At 39.6% G+C, this 14,744-nt stretch overlaps 27 non-coding genes across 27 annotated transcripts; all 27 read right to left on the reverse strand.

Moving 5' to 3' along the window:
• Positions 1 to 24: 24 nt before the first annotated feature.
• TRNAQ-CUG (transfer RNA glutamine (anticodon CUG)) lies at positions 25 to 96 on the reverse strand. Its single transcript has one exon. It is a non-coding gene; the product is annotated as a tRNA-Gln (tRNA).
• Positions 97 to 463: 367 nt separating this feature from the next.
• TRNAQ-UUG (transfer RNA glutamine (anticodon UUG)) lies at positions 464 to 535 on the reverse strand. The gene has a single exon. It is a non-coding gene; the product is annotated as a tRNA-Gln (tRNA).
• Positions 536 to 1,017: 482 nt separating this feature from the next.
• On the reverse strand, positions 1,018 to 1,089 carry TRNAQ-CUG (transfer RNA glutamine (anticodon CUG)). Its single transcript has one exon. It is a non-coding gene; the product is annotated as a tRNA-Gln (tRNA).
• Positions 1,090 to 1,430: 341 nt separating this feature from the next.
• TRNAQ-UUG (transfer RNA glutamine (anticodon UUG)) lies at positions 1,431 to 1,502 on the reverse strand. The gene has a single exon. It is a non-coding gene; the product is annotated as a tRNA-Gln (tRNA).
• A 482-nt stretch (positions 1,503 to 1,984) lies between these two features.
• On the reverse strand, positions 1,985 to 2,056 carry TRNAQ-CUG (transfer RNA glutamine (anticodon CUG)). The gene has a single exon. It is a non-coding gene; the product is annotated as a tRNA-Gln (tRNA).
• Positions 2,057 to 2,423: 367 nt separating this feature from the next.
• On the reverse strand, positions 2,424 to 2,495 carry TRNAQ-UUG (transfer RNA glutamine (anticodon UUG)). The gene has a single exon. It is a non-coding gene; the product is annotated as a tRNA-Gln (tRNA).
• A 482-nt stretch (positions 2,496 to 2,977) lies between these two features.
• TRNAQ-CUG (transfer RNA glutamine (anticodon CUG)) lies at positions 2,978 to 3,049 on the reverse strand. Its single transcript has one exon. It is a non-coding gene; the product is annotated as a tRNA-Gln (tRNA).
• Positions 3,050 to 3,402: 353 nt separating this feature from the next.
• Positions 3,403 to 3,474, reverse strand: TRNAQ-UUG (transfer RNA glutamine (anticodon UUG)). Its single transcript has one exon. It is a non-coding gene; the product is annotated as a tRNA-Gln (tRNA).
• A 921-nt stretch (positions 3,475 to 4,395) lies between these two features.
• Positions 4,396 to 4,467, reverse strand: TRNAQ-UUG (transfer RNA glutamine (anticodon UUG)). The gene has a single exon. It is a non-coding gene; the product is annotated as a tRNA-Gln (tRNA).
• Positions 4,468 to 4,949: 482 nt separating this feature from the next.
• On the reverse strand, positions 4,950 to 5,021 carry TRNAQ-CUG (transfer RNA glutamine (anticodon CUG)). The gene has a single exon. It is a non-coding gene; the product is annotated as a tRNA-Gln (tRNA).
• Positions 5,022 to 5,388: 367 nt separating this feature from the next.
• TRNAQ-UUG (transfer RNA glutamine (anticodon UUG)) lies at positions 5,389 to 5,460 on the reverse strand. The gene has a single exon. It is a non-coding gene; the product is annotated as a tRNA-Gln (tRNA).
• A 482-nt stretch (positions 5,461 to 5,942) lies between these two features.
• On the reverse strand, positions 5,943 to 6,014 carry TRNAQ-CUG (transfer RNA glutamine (anticodon CUG)). Its single transcript has one exon. It is a non-coding gene; the product is annotated as a tRNA-Gln (tRNA).
• Positions 6,015 to 6,355: 341 nt separating this feature from the next.
• Positions 6,356 to 6,427, reverse strand: TRNAQ-UUG (transfer RNA glutamine (anticodon UUG)). The gene has a single exon. It is a non-coding gene; the product is annotated as a tRNA-Gln (tRNA).
• A 482-nt stretch (positions 6,428 to 6,909) lies between these two features.
• Positions 6,910 to 6,981, reverse strand: TRNAQ-CUG (transfer RNA glutamine (anticodon CUG)). The gene has a single exon. It is a non-coding gene; the product is annotated as a tRNA-Gln (tRNA).
• A 353-nt stretch (positions 6,982 to 7,334) lies between these two features.
• TRNAQ-UUG (transfer RNA glutamine (anticodon UUG)) lies at positions 7,335 to 7,406 on the reverse strand. Its single transcript has one exon. It is a non-coding gene; the product is annotated as a tRNA-Gln (tRNA).
• A 907-nt stretch (positions 7,407 to 8,313) lies between these two features.
• TRNAQ-UUG (transfer RNA glutamine (anticodon UUG)) lies at positions 8,314 to 8,385 on the reverse strand. The gene has a single exon. It is a non-coding gene; the product is annotated as a tRNA-Gln (tRNA).
• Positions 8,386 to 8,867: 482 nt separating this feature from the next.
• Positions 8,868 to 8,939, reverse strand: TRNAQ-CUG (transfer RNA glutamine (anticodon CUG)). Its single transcript has one exon. It is a non-coding gene; the product is annotated as a tRNA-Gln (tRNA).
• A 367-nt stretch (positions 8,940 to 9,306) lies between these two features.
• TRNAQ-UUG (transfer RNA glutamine (anticodon UUG)) lies at positions 9,307 to 9,378 on the reverse strand. The gene has a single exon. It is a non-coding gene; the product is annotated as a tRNA-Gln (tRNA).
• Positions 9,379 to 9,860: 482 nt separating this feature from the next.
• Positions 9,861 to 9,932, reverse strand: TRNAQ-CUG (transfer RNA glutamine (anticodon CUG)). Its single transcript has one exon. It is a non-coding gene; the product is annotated as a tRNA-Gln (tRNA).
• Positions 9,933 to 10,273: 341 nt separating this feature from the next.
• TRNAQ-UUG (transfer RNA glutamine (anticodon UUG)) lies at positions 10,274 to 10,345 on the reverse strand. Its single transcript has one exon. It is a non-coding gene; the product is annotated as a tRNA-Gln (tRNA).
• A 482-nt stretch (positions 10,346 to 10,827) lies between these two features.
• TRNAQ-CUG (transfer RNA glutamine (anticodon CUG)) lies at positions 10,828 to 10,899 on the reverse strand. The gene has a single exon. It is a non-coding gene; the product is annotated as a tRNA-Gln (tRNA).
• Positions 10,900 to 11,252: 353 nt separating this feature from the next.
• Positions 11,253 to 11,324, reverse strand: TRNAQ-UUG (transfer RNA glutamine (anticodon UUG)). The gene has a single exon. It is a non-coding gene; the product is annotated as a tRNA-Gln (tRNA).
• A 907-nt stretch (positions 11,325 to 12,231) lies between these two features.
• Positions 12,232 to 12,303, reverse strand: TRNAQ-UUG (transfer RNA glutamine (anticodon UUG)). The gene has a single exon. It is a non-coding gene; the product is annotated as a tRNA-Gln (tRNA).
• Positions 12,304 to 12,785: 482 nt separating this feature from the next.
• On the reverse strand, positions 12,786 to 12,857 carry TRNAQ-CUG (transfer RNA glutamine (anticodon CUG)). The gene has a single exon. It is a non-coding gene; the product is annotated as a tRNA-Gln (tRNA).
• Positions 12,858 to 13,224: 367 nt separating this feature from the next.
• Positions 13,225 to 13,296, reverse strand: TRNAQ-UUG (transfer RNA glutamine (anticodon UUG)). The gene has a single exon. It is a non-coding gene; the product is annotated as a tRNA-Gln (tRNA).
• A 482-nt stretch (positions 13,297 to 13,778) lies between these two features.
• Positions 13,779 to 13,850, reverse strand: TRNAQ-CUG (transfer RNA glutamine (anticodon CUG)). Its single transcript has one exon. It is a non-coding gene; the product is annotated as a tRNA-Gln (tRNA).
• Positions 13,851 to 14,203: 353 nt separating this feature from the next.
• On the reverse strand, positions 14,204 to 14,275 carry TRNAQ-UUG (transfer RNA glutamine (anticodon UUG)). Its single transcript has one exon. It is a non-coding gene; the product is annotated as a tRNA-Gln (tRNA).
• Positions 14,276 to 14,744: the final 469 nt, after the last annotated feature.

Genomic DNA, 14,744 nt, shown 5'->3' on the forward strand with positions numbered 1-14,744 from the left:
GCAAGCGAGTTAACGCTAAAGATGAGGTCCCACCGAGATTTGAACTCGGATCGCTGGATTCAGAGTCCAGAGTGCTAACCATTACACCATGGAACCAAGCTGTGGCAATCCGATGACCGACTTAACATAATGTTTAATATGTTTTATAGTGTGCCAACAGCGATGAGAACAAATCATAAGAACAGAAACTGTTCTTGGTCATAAGAACAGAAACTGTTCTTGGTCACTTCCTCCTTGAGATGCAGAAGGGATGGTTTTGGAAAGTTCAAGATGTTTAATAGTATGCCATGAATGATATTACACAGGGTTAGAATAGAATTTTCCTGTGTGAGCAAGAAAGAAAACAGCAAATGGGGAATATTTGTTTTTTTAACAGCATGCCAACAGGTAAGAACTGACATTTTGTGATTCCCTCTTTGTGCTGTGGAAAGTAGGCTGGAGAACAAGTGTATAAATAAAGATTAGGTTCCACCGAGATTTGAACTCGGATCACTGGATTCAAAGTCCAGAGTGCTAACCATTACACCATGGAACCACACATGGCATGTAGCATCACACAACCCCGTCCAGTAAAATATTCCCTCAATGATGTTTGGTCTTCTGCTTACTGTCCTTCTGTACAAATGGAAAGAAGGTCAAAAATGGGCAAGACTTGTAAAGGAGAACGAGACAAATAATAGGAAATTATTCAAATGGATGTTGGCAGAGAGAAAAGACAAGAGATTGTCCATGTGCTTCCTCTACTGGGCCAAATGTTATAGACACTGAAACAAGAAGTCACATGTTAACCATGTCTTCATTTTACATGTATCCAAAGACTGAAACTGTTACATGATGTTTCATGGTTTATAATACGATCTGAGCAACACACTCACAAAAGATCATTGGAAAGTTCAAGAGGGTTTAATAGAATGCCATGCGTGATATTACACAGGGTAAGAAGAAGCTTTCCTTGGTCATTCGACTCTTGTGGTTTTTGAAAGAAGGTAACGTGCAAGCGAGTTAACGCTAAAGATGAGGTCCCACCGAGATTTGAACTCGGATCGCTGGATTCAGAGTCTAGAGTGCTAACCATTACACCATGGAACCAAGCTGTGGCAATCAGATGACCGACTTAACATAATGTTTAATATGTTTTATAGTGTGCCAACAGCGATGAGAACAAATCATAAGAACAGAAACTGTTCTTGGTCACTTCCTCCTTGAGATGCAGAAGGGATGGTTTTGGAAAGTTCAAGATGTTTAATAGTATGCCATGAATGATATTACACAGGGTTAGAATAGAATTTTCCTGTGTGAGCAAGAAAGAAAACAGCAAATGGGGAATATTTGTTTTTTTAACAGCATGCCAACAGGTAAGAACTGACATTTTGTGATTCCCTCTTTGTGCTGTGGAGAACAAGTGTGGTTAGAACATATAAATAAAGATTAGGTTCCACCGAGATTTGAACTCGGATCACTGGATTCAAAGTCCAGAGTGCTAACCATTACACCATGGAACCACACATGGCATGTAGCATCACACAACCCCGTCCAGTAAAATATTCCCTCAATGATGTTTGGTCTTCTGCTTACTGTCCTTCTGTACAAATGGAAAGAAGGTCAAAAATGGGCAAGACTTGTAAAGGAGAACGAGACAAATAATAGGAAATTATTCAAATGGATGTTGGCAGAGAGAAAAGACAAGAGATTGTCCATGTGCTTCCTCTACTGGGCCAAATGTTATAGACACTGAAACAAGAAGTCACATGTTAACCATGTCTTCATTTTACATGTATCCAAAGACTGAAACTGTTACATGATGTTTCATGGTTTATAATACGATCTGAGCAACACACTCACAAAAGATCATTGGAAAGTTCAAGAGGGTTTAATAGAATGCCATGCGTGATATTACACAGGGTAAGAAGAAGCTTTCCTTGGTCATTCGACTCTTGTGGTTTTTGAAGGAAGGTAACGTGCAAGCGAGTTAACGCTAAAGATGAGGTCCCACCGAGATTTGAACTCGGATCGCTGGATTCAGAGTCCAGAGTGCTAACCATTACACCATGGAACCAAGCTGTGGCAATCCGATGACCGACTTAACATAATGTTTAATATGTTTTATAGTGTGCCAACAGCGATGAGAACAAATCATAAGAACAGAAACTGTTCTTGGTCATAAGAACAGAAACTGTTCTTGGTCACTTCCTCCTTGAGATGCAGAAGGGATGGTTTTGGAAAGTTCAAGATGTTTAATAGTATGCCATGAATGATATTACACAGGGTTAGAATAGAATTTTCCTGTGTGAGCAAGAAAGAAAACAGCAAATGGGGAATATTTGTTTTTTTAACAGCATGCCAACAGGTAAGAACTGACATTTTGTGATTCCCTCTTTGTGCTGTGGAAAGTAGGCTGGAGAACAAGTGTATAAATAAAGATTAGGTTCCACCGAGATTTGAACTCGGATCACTGGATTCAAAGTCCAGAGTGCTAACCATTACACCATGGAACCACACATGGCATGTAGCATCACACAACCCCGTCCAGTAAAATATTCCCTCAATGATGTTTGGTCTTCTGCTTACTGTCCTTCTGTACAAATGGAAAGAAGGTCAAAAATGGGCAAGACTTGTAAAGGAGAACGAGACAAATAATAGGAAATTATTCAAATGGATGTTGGCAGAGAGAAAAGACAAGAGATTGTCCATGTGCTTCCTCTACTGGGCCAAATGTTATAGACACTGAAACAAGAAGTCACATGTTAACCATGTCTTCATTTTACATGTATCCAAAGACTGAAACTGTTACATGATGTTTCATGGTTTATAATACGATCTGAGCAACACACTCACAAAAGATCATTGGAAAGTTCAAGAGGGTTTAATAGAATGCCATGCGTGATATTACACAGGGTAAGAAGAAGCTTTCCTTGGTCATTCGACTCTTGTGGTTTTTGAAGGAAGGTAACGTGCAAGCGAGTTAACGCTAAAGATGAGGTCCCACCGAGATTTGAACTCGGATCGCTGGATTCAGAGTCCAGAGTGCTAACCATTACACCATGGAACCAAGCTGTGGCAATCCGATGACCGACTTAACATAATGTTTAATATGTTTTATAGTGTGCCAACAGCGATGAGAACAAATCATAAGAACAGAAACTGTTCTTGGTCACTTCCTCCTTGAGATGCAGAAGGGATGGTTTTGGAAAGTTCAAGATGTTTAATAGTATGCCATGAATGATATTACACAGGGTTAGAATAGAATTTTCCTGTGTGAGCAAGAAAGAAAACAGCAAATGGGGAATATTTGTTTTTTTAACAGCATGCCAACAGGTAAGAACTGACATTTTGTGATTCCCTCTTTGTGCTGTGGAAAGTAGGCTGGAGAACAAGTGTGGTTAGAACATATAAATAAAGATTAGGTTCCACCGAGATTTGAACTCGGATCATTGGATTCAAAGTCCAGAGTGCTAACCATTACACCATGGAACCACACATGGCATGTAGCATCACACAACCCCGTCCAGTAAAATATTCCCTCAATGATGTTTAGTCTTCTGCTTACTGTCCTTCTGTACAAATGGAAAGAAGGTCAAAAATGGGCAAGACTTGTAAAGGAGAACGAGACAAATAATAGGAAATTATTCAAATGGATGTTGGCAGAGAGAAAAGACAAGAGATTGTCCATGTGCTTCCTCTACTGGGCCAAATGTTATAGACACTGAAACAAGAAGTCACATGTTAACCATGTCTTCATTTTACATGTATCCAAAGACTGAAACTGTTACATGATGTTTCATGGTTTATAATACGATCTGAGCAACACACTCACAAAAGATCATTGGAAAGTTCAAGAGGGTTTAATAGAATGCCATGCGTGATATTACACAGGGTAAGAAGAAGCTTTCCTTGGTCATTCGACTCTTGTGGTTTTTGAAGGAAGGTAACGTGCAAGCGAGTTAACGCTAAAGATGAGGTCCCACCGAGCTTTGAACTCGGATCGCTGGATTCAGAGTACAGAGTGGTAACCATTACACCATGGAACCAAGCTGTGGCAATCTGATGACCGACTTAACATAATGTTTAATATGTTTTATAGTGTGCCAACAGCGATGAGAACAAATCATAAGAACAGAAACTGTTCTTGGTCATAAGAACAGAAACTGTTCTTGGTCACTTCCTCCTTGAGATGCAGAAGGGATGGTTTTGGAAAGTTCAAGATGTTTAATAGTATGCCATGAATGATATTACACAGGGTTAGAATAGAATTTTCCTGTGTGAGCAAGAAAGAAAACAGCAAATGGGGAATATTTGTTTTTTTAACAGCATGCCAACAGGTAAGAACTGACATTTTGTGATTCCCTCTTTGTGCTGTGGAAAGTAGGCTGGAGAACAAGTGTATAAATAAAGATTAGGTTCCACCGAGATTTGAACTCGGATCACTGGATTCAAAGTCCAGAGTGCTAACCATTACACCATGGAACCACACATGGCATGTAGCATCACACAACCCCGTCTAGTAAAATATTCCCTCAATGATGTTTGGTCTTCTGCTTACTGTCCTTCTGTACAAATGGAAAGAAGGTCAAAAATGGGCAAGACTTGTAAAGGAGAACGAGACAAATAATAGGAAATTATTCAAATGGATGTTGGCAGAGAGAAAAGACAAGAGATTGTCCATGTGCTTCCTCTACTGGGCCAAATGTTATAGACACTGAAACAAGAAGTCACATGTTAACCATGTCTTCATTTTACATGTATCCAAAGACTGAAACTGTTACATGATGTTTCATGGTTTATAATACGATCTGAGCAACACACTCACAAAAGATCATTGGAAAGTTCAAGAGGGTTTAATAGAATGCCATGCGTGATATTACACAGGGTAAGAAGAAGCTTTCCTTGGTCATTCGACTCTTGTGGTTTTTGAAGGAAGGTAACGTGCAAGCGAGTTAACGCTAAAGATGAGGTCCCACCGAGATTTGAACTCGGATCGCTGGATTCAGAGTCCAGAGTGCTAACCATTACACCATGGAACCAAGCTGTGGCAATCCGATGACCGACTTAACATAATGTTTAATATGTTTTATAGTGTGCCAACAGCGATGAGAACAAATCATAAGAACAGAAACTGTTCTTGGTCATAAGAACAGAAACTGTTCTTGGTCACTTCCTCCTTGAGATGCAGAAGGGATGGTTTTGGAAAGTTCAAGATGTTTAATAGTATGCCATGAATGATATTACACAGGGTTAGAATAGAATTTTCCTGTGTGAGCAAGAAAGAAAACAGCAAATGGGGAATATTTGTTTTTTTAACAGCATGCCAACAGGTAAGAACTGACATTTTGTGATTCCCTCTTTGTGCTGTGGAAAGTAGGCTGGAGAACAAGTGTATAAATAAAGATTAGGTTCCACCGAGATTTGAACTCGGATCACTGGATTCAAAGTCCAGAGTGCTAACCATTACACCATGGAACCACACATGGCATGTAGCATCACACAACCCCGTCCAGTAAAATATTCCCTCAATGATGTTTGGTCTTCTGCTTACTGTCCTTCTGTACAAATGGAAAGAAGGTCAAAAATGGGCAAGACTTGTAAAGGAGAACGAGACAAATAATAGGAAATTATTCAAATGGATGTTGGCAGAGAGAAAAGACAAGAGATTGTCCATGTGCTTCCTCTACTGGGCCAAATGTTATAGACACTGAAACAAGAAGTCACATGTTAACCATGTCTTCATTTTACATGTATCCAAAGACTGAAACTGTTACATGATGTTTCATGGTTTATAATACGATCTGAGCAACACACTCACAAAAGATCATTGGAAAGTTCAAGAGGGTTTAATAGAATGCCATGCGTGATATTACACAGGGTAAGAAGAAGCTTTCCTTGGTCATTCGACTCTTGTGGTTTTTGAAAGAAGGTAACGTGCAAGCGAGTTAACGCTAAAGATGAGGTCCCACCGAGATTTGAACTCGGATCGCTGGATTCAGAGTCTAGAGTGCTAACCATTACACCATGGAACCAAGCTGTGGCAATCAGATGACCGACTTAACATAATGTTTAATATGTTTTATAGTGTGCCAACAGCGATGAGAACAAATCATAAGAACAGAAACTGTTCTTGGTCACTTCCTCCTTGAGATGCAGAAGGGATGGTTTTGGAAAGTTCAAGATGTTTAATAGTATGCCATGAATGATATTACACAGGGTTAGAATAGAATTTTCCTGTGTGAGCAAGAAAGAAAACAGCAAATGGGGAATATTTGTTTTTTTAACAGCATGCCAACAGGTAAGAACTGACATTTTGTGATTCCCTCTTTGTGCTGTGGAGAACAAGTGTGGTTAGAACATATAAATAAAGATTAGGTTCCACCGAGATTTGAACTCGGATCACTGGATTCAAAGTCCAGAGTGCTAACCATTACACCATGGAACCACACATGGCATGTAGCATCACACAACCCCGTCCAGTAAAATATTCCCTCAATGATGTTTGGTCTTCTGCTTACTGTCCTTCTGTACAAATGGAAAGAAGGTCAAAAATGGGCAAGACTTGTAAAGGAGAACGAGACAAATAATAGGAAATTATTCAAATGGATGTTGGCAGAGAGAAAAGACAAGAGATTGTCCATGTGCTTCCTCTACTGGGCCAAATGTTATAGACACTGAAACAAGAAGTCACATGTTAACCATGTCTTCATTTTACATGTATCCAAAGACTGAAACTGTTACATGATGTTTCATGGTTTATAATACGATCTGAGCAACACACTCACAAAAGATCATTGGAAAGTTCAAGAGGGTTTAATAGAATGCCATGCGTGATATTACACAGGGTAAGAAGAAGCTTTCCTTGGTCATTCGACTCTTGTGGTTTTTGAAGGAAGGTAACGTGCAAGCGAGTTAACGCTAAAGATGAGGTCCCACCGAGATTTGAACTCGGATCGCTGGATTCAGAGTCCAGAGTGCTAACCATTACACCATGGAACCAAGCTGTGGCCATCCGATGACCGACTTAACATAATGTTTAATATGTTTTATAGTGTGCCAACAGCGATGAGAACAAATCATAAGAACAGAAACTGTTCTTGGTCACTTCCTCCTTGAGATGCAGAAGGGATGGTTTTGGAAAGTTCAAGATGTTTAATAGTATGCCATGAATGATATTACACAGGGTTAGAATAGAATTTTCCTGTGTGAGCAAGAAAGAAAACAGCAAATGGGGAATATTTGTTTTTTTAACAGAATGCCAACAGGTAAGAACTGACATTTTGTGATTCCCTCTTTGTGCTGTGGAAAGTAGGCTGGAGAACAAGTGTGGTTAGAACATATAAATAAAGATTAGGTTCCACCGAGATTTGAACTCGGATCACTGGATTCAAAGTCCAGAGTGCTAACCATTACACCATGGAACCACACATGGCATGTAGCGTCACACAACCCCGTCCAGTAAAATATTCCCTCAATGATGTTTGGTCTTCTGCTTACTGTCCTTCTGTACAAATGGAAAGAAGGTCAAAAATGGGCAAGACTTGTAAAGGAGAACGAGACAAATAATAGGAAATTATTCAAATGGATGTTGGCAGAGAGAAAAGACAAGAGATTGTCCATGTGCTTCCTCTACTGGGCCAAATGTTATAGACACTGAAACAAGAAGTCACATGTTAACCATGTCTTCATTTTACATGTATCCAAAGACTGAAACTGTTACATGATGTTTCATGGTTTATAATACGATCTGAGCAACACACTCACAAAAGATCATTGGAAAGTTCAAGAGGGTTTAATAGAATGCCATGCGTGATATTACACAGGGTAAGAAGAAGCTTTCCTTGGTCATTCGACTCTTGTGGTTTTTGAAGGAAGGTAACGTGCAAGCGAGTTAACGCTAAAGATGAGGTCCCACCGAGATTTGAACTCGGATCGCTGGATTCAGAGTACAGAGTGGTAACCATTACACCATGGAACCAAGCTGTGGCAATCTGATGACCGACTTAACATAATGTTTAATATGTTTTATAGTGTGCCAACAGCGATGAGAACAAATCATAAGAACAGAAACTGTTCTTGGTCACTTCCTCCTTGAGATGCAGAAGGGATGGTTTTGGAAAGTTCAAGATGTTTAATAGTATGCCATGAATGATATTACACAGGGTTAGAATAGAATTTTCCTGTGTGAGCAAGAAAGAAAACAGCAAATGGGGAATATTTGTTTTTTTAACAGCATGCCAACAGGTAAGAACTGACATTTTGTGATTCCCTCTTTGTGCTGTGGAAAGTAGGCTGGAGAACAAGTGTGGTTAGAACATATAAATAAAGACTAGGTTCCACCGAGATTTTAACTCGGATCACTGGATTCAAAGTCCAGAGTGCTAACCATTACACCATGGAACCACACAAGGCATGTAGCATCACACAACCCCGTCTAGTAAAATATTCCCTCAATGATGTTTGGTCTTCTGCTTACTGTCCTTCTGTACAAATGGAAAGAAGGTCAAAAATGGGCAAGACTTGTAAAGGAGAACGAGACAAATAATAGGAAATTATTCAAATGGATGTTGGCAGAGAGAAAAGACAAGAGATTGTCCATGTGCTTCCTCTACTGGGCCAAATGTTATAGACACTGAAACAAGAAGTCACATGTTAACCATGTCTTCATTTTACATGTATCCAAAGACTGAAACTGTTACATGATGTTTCATGGTTTATAATACGATCTGAGCAACACACTCACAAAAGATCATTGGAAAGTTCAAGAGGGTTTAATAGAATGCCATGCGTGATATTACACAGGGTAAGAAGAAGCTTTCCTTGGTCATTCGACTCTTGTGGTTTTTGAAGGAAGGTAACGTGCAAGCGAGTTAACGCTAAAGATGAGGTCCCACCGAGATTTGAACTCGGATCGCTGGATTCAGAGTCCAGAGTGCTAACCATTACACCATGGAACCAAGCTGTGGCAATCCGATGACCGACTTAACATAATGTTTAATATGTTTTATAGTGTGCCAACAGCGATGAGAACAAATCATAAGAACAGAAACTGTTCTTGGTCATAAGAACAGAAACTGTTCTTGGTCACTTCCTCCTTGAGATGCAGAAGGGATGGTTTTGGAAAGTTCAAGATGTTTAATAGTATGCCATGAATGATATTACACAGGGTTAGAATAGAATTTTCCTGTGTGAGCAAGAAAGAAAACAGCAAATGGGGAATATTTGTTTTTTTAACAGCATGCCAACAGGTAAGAACTGACATTTTGTGATTCCCTCTTTGTGCTGTGGAAAGTAGGCTGGAGAACAAGTGTATAAATAAAGATTAGGTTCCACCGAGATTTGAACTCGGATCACTGGATTCAAAGTCCAGAGTGCTAACCATTACACCATGGAACCACACATGGCATGTAGCATCACACAACCCCGTCCAGTAAAATATTCCCTCAATGATGTTTGGTCTTCTGCTTACTGTCCTTCTGTACAAATGGAAAGAAGGTCAAAAATGGGCAAGACTTGTAAAGGAGAACGAGACAAATAATAGGAAATTATTCAAATGGATGTTGGCAGAGAGAAAAGACAAGAGATTGTCCATGTGCTTCCTCTACTGGGCCAAATGTTATAGACACTGAAACAAGAAGTCACATGTTAACCATGTCTTCATTTTACATGTATCCAAAGACTGAAACTGTTACATGATGTTTCATGGTTTATAATACGATCTGAGCAACACACTCACAAAAGATCATTGGAAAGTTCAAGAGGGTTTAATAGAATGCCATGCGTGATATTACACAGGGTAAGAAGAAGCTTTCCTTGGTCATTCGACTCTTGTGGTTTTTGAAAGAAGGTAACGTGCAAGCGAGTTAACGCTAAAGATGAGGTCCCACCGAGATTTGAACTCGGATCGCTGGATTCAGAGTCTAGAGTGCTAACCATTACACCATGGAACCAAGCTGTGGCAATCAGATGACCGACTTAACATAATGTTTAATATGTTTTATAGTGTGCCAACAGCGATGAGAACAAATCATAAGAACAGAAACTGTTCTTGGTCACTTCCTCCTTGAGATGCAGAAGGGATGGTTTTGGAAAGTTCAAGATGTTTAATAGTATGCCATGAATGATATTACACAGGGTTAGAATAGAATTTTCCTGTGTGAGCAAGAAAGAAAACAGCAAATGGGGAATATTTGTTTTTTTAACAGCATGCCAACAGGTAAGAACTGACATTTTGTGATTCCCTCTTTGTGCTGTGGAGAACAAGTGTGGTTAGAACATATAAATAAAGATTAGGTTCCACCGAGATTTGAACTCGGATCACTGGATTCAAAGTCCAGAGTGCTAACCATTACACCATGGAACCACACATGGCATGTAGCATCACACAACCCCGTCCAGTAAAATATTCCCTCAATGATGTTTGGTCTTCTGCTTACTGTCCTTCTGTACAAATGGAAAGAAGGTCAAAAATGGGCAAGACTTGTAAAGGAGAACGAGACAAATAATAGGAAATTATTCAAATGGATGTTGGCAGAGAGAAAAGACAAGAGATTGTCCATGTGCTTCCTCTACTGGGCCAAATGTTATAGACACTGAAACAAGAAGTCACATGTTAACCATGTCTTCATTTTACATGTATCCAAAGACTGAAACTGTTACATGATGTTTCATGGTTTATAATACGATCTGAGCAACACACTCACAAAAGATCATTGGAAAGTTCAAGAGGGTTTAATAGAATGCCATGCGTGATATTACACAGGGTAAGAAGAAGCTTTCCTTGGTCATTCGACTCTTGTGGTTTTTGAAGGAAGGTAACGTGCAAGCGAGTTAACGCTAAAGATGAGGTCCCACCGAGATTTGAACTCGGATCGCTGGATTCAGAGTCCAGAGTGCTAACCATTACACCATGGAACCAAGCTGTGGCCATCCGATGACCGACTTAACATAATGTTTAATATGTTTTATAGTGTGCCAACAGCGATGAGAACAAATCATAAGAACAGAAACTGTTCTTGGTCACTTCCTCCTTGAGATGCAGAAGGGATGGTTTTGGAAAGTTCAAGATGTTTAATAGTATGCCATGAATGATATTACACAGGGTTAGAATAGAATTTTCCTGTGTGAGCAAGAAAGAAAACAGCAAATGGGGAATATTTGTTTTTTTAACAGAATGCCAACAGGTAAGAACTGACATTTTGTGATTCCCTCTTTGTGCTGTGGAAAGTAGGCTGGAGAACAAGTGTGGTTAGAACATATAAATAAAGATTAGGTTCCACCGAGATTTGAACTCGGATCACTGGATTCAAAGTCCAGAGTGCTAACCATTACACCATGGAACCACACATGGCATGTAGCGTCACACAACCCCGTCCAGTAAAATATTCCCTCAATGATGTTTGGTCTTCTGCTTACTGTCCTTCTGTACAAATGGAAAGAAGGTCAAAAATGGGCAAGACTTGTAAAGGAGAACGAGACAAATAATAGGAAATTATTCAAATGGATGTTGGCAGAGAGAAAAGACAAGAGATTGTCCATGTGCTTCCTCTACTGGGCCAAATGTTATAGACACTGAAACAAGAAGTCACATGTTAACCATGTCTTCATTTTACATGTATCCAAAGACTGAAACTGTTACATGATGTTTCATGGTTTATAATACGATCTGAGCAACACACTCACAAAAGATCATTGGAAAGTTCAAGAGGGTTTAATAGAATGCCATGCGTGATATTACACAGGGTAAGAAGAAGCTTTCCTTGGTCATTCGACTCTTGTGGTTTTTGAAGGAAGGTAACGTGCAAGCGAGTTAACGCTAAAGATGAGGTCCCACCGAGATTTGAACTCGGATCGCTGGATTCAGAGTACAGAGTGGTAACCATTACACCATGGAACCAAGCTGTGGCAATCTGATGACCGACTTAACATAATGTTTAATATGTTTTATAGTGTGCCAACAGCGATGAGAACAAATCATAAGAACAGAAACTGTTCTTGGTCACTTCCTCCTTGAGATGCAGAAGGGATGGTTTTGGAAAGTTCAAGATGTTTAATAGTATGCCATGAATGATATTACACAGGGTTAGAATAGAATTTTCCTGTGTGAGCAAGAAAGAAAACAGCAAATGGGGAATATTTGTTTTTTTAACAGCATGCCAACAGGTAAGAACTGACATTTTGTGATTCCCTCTTTGTGCTGTGGAAAGTAGGCTGGAGAACAAGTGTGGTTAGAACATATAAATAAAGACTAGGTTCCACCGAGATTTTAACTCGGATCACTGGATTCAAAGTCCAGAGTGCTAACCATTACACCATGGAACCACACAAGGCATGTAGCATCACACAACCCCGTCTAGTAAAATATTCCCTCAATGATGTTTGGTCTTCTGCTTACTGTCCTTCTGTACAAATGGAAAGAAGGTCAAAAATGGGCAAGACTTGTAAAGGAGAACGAGACAAATAATAGGAAATTATTCAAATGGATGTTGGCAGAGAGAAAAGACAAGAGATTGTCCATGTGCTTCCTCTACTGGGCCAAATGTTATAGACACTGAAACAAGAAGTCACATGTTAACCATGTCTTCATTTTACATGTATCCAAAGACTGAAACTGTTACATGATGTTTCATGGTTTATAATACGATCTGAGCAACACACTCACAAAAGATCATTGGAAAGTTCAAGAGGGTTTAATAGAATGCCATGCGTGATATTACACAGGGTAAGAAGAAGCTTTCCTTGGTCATTCGACTCTTGTGGTTTTTGAAGGAAGGTAACGTGCAAGCGAGTTAACGCTAAAGATGAGGTCCCACCGAGATTTGAACTCGGATCGCTGGATTCAGAGTCCAGAGTGCTAACCATTACACCATGGAACCAAGCTGTGGCAATCCGATGACCGACTTAACATAATGTTTAATATGTTTTATAGTGTGCCAACAGCGATGAGAACAAATCATAAGAACAGAAACTGTTCTTGGTCATAAGAACAGAAACTGTTCTTGGTCACTTCCTCCTTGAGATGCAGAAGGGATGGTTTTGGAAAGTTCAAGATGTTTAATAGTATGCCATGAATGATATTACACAGGGTTAGAATAGAATTTTCCTGTGTGAGCAAGAAAGAAAACAGCAAATGGGGAATATTTGTTTTTTTAACAGCATGCCAACAGGTAAGAACTGACATTTTGTGATTCCCTCTTTGTGCTGTGGAAAGTAGGCTGGAGAACAAGTGTATAAATAAAGACTAGGTTCCACCGAGATTTGAACTCGGATCACTGGATTCAAAGTCCAGAGTGCTAACCATTACACCATGGAACCACACATGGTATGTAGCATCACACAACCCCGTCCAGTAAAATATTCCCTCAATGATGTTTGGTCTTCTGCTTACTGTCCTTCTGTACAAATGGAAAGAAGGTCAAAAATGGGCAAGACTTGTAAAGGAGAACGAGACAAATAATAGGAAATTATTCAAATGGATGTTGGCAGAGAGAAAAGACAAGAGATTGTCCATGTGCTTCCTCTACTGGGCCAAATGTTATAGACACTGAAACAAGAAGTCACATGTTAACCATGTCTTCATTTTACATGTATCCAAAGACTGAAACTGTTACATGATGTTTCATGGTTTATAATACGATCTGAGCAACACACTCACAAAAGATCATTGGAAAGTTCAAGAGGGTTTAATAGAATGCCATGCGTGATATTACACAGGGTAAGAAGAAGCTTTCCTTGGTCATTCGACTCTTGTGGTTTTTGAAGGAAGGTAACGTGCAAGCGAGTTAACGCTAAAGATGAGGTCCCACCGAGATTTGAACTCGGATCGCTGGATTCAGAGTCCAGAGTGCTAACCATTACACCATGGAACCAAGCTGTGGCCATCCGATGACCGACTTAACATAATGTTTAATATGTTTTATAGTGTGCCAACAGCGATGAGAACAAATCATAAGAACAGAAACTGTTCTTGGTCACTTCCTCCTTGAGATGCAGAAGGGATGGTTTTGGAAAGTTCAAGATGTTTAATAGTATGCCATGAATGATATTACACAGGGTTAGAATAGAATTTTCCTGTGTGAGCAAGAAAGAAAACAGCAAATGGGGAATATTTGTTTTTTTAACAGAATGCCAACAGGTAAGAACTGACATTTTGTGATTCCCTCTTTGTGCTGTGGAAAGTAGGCTGGAGAACAAGTGTGGTTAGAACATATAAATAAAGATTAGGTTCCACCGAGACTTGAACTCGGATCACTGGATTCAAAGTCCAGAGTGCTAACCATTACACCATGGAACCACACATGGCATGTAGCATCACACAACCCCGTCCAGTAAAATATTCCCTCAATGATGTTTGGTCTTCTGCTTACTGTCCTTCTGTACAAATGGAAAGAAGGTCAAAAATGGGCAAGACTTGTAAAGGAGAACGAGACAAATAATAGGAAATTATTCAAATGGATGTTGGCAGAGAGAAAAGACAAGAGATTGTCCATGTGCTTCCTCTACTGGGCCAAATGTTATAGACACTGAAACAAGAAGTCACATGTTAACCATGTCTTCATTTTACATGTATCCAAAGACTGAAACTGTTACATGATGTTTCATGGTTTATAATACGATCTGAGCAACACACTCACAAAAGATCATTGGAAAGTTCAAGAGGGTTTAATAGAATGCCATGCGTGATATTACACAGGGTAAGAAGAAGCTTTCCTTGGTCATTCGACTCTTGTGGTTTTTGAAGGAAGGTAACGTGCAAGCGAGTT

Source organism: Spea bombifrons, chromosome 1 (assembly GCF_027358695.1).
Source record: "Spea bombifrons isolate aSpeBom1 chromosome 1, aSpeBom1.2.pri, whole genome shotgun sequence".
Taxonomy (NCBI): Eukaryota; Metazoa; Chordata; class Amphibia; order Anura; family Pelobatidae; genus Spea; species Spea bombifrons.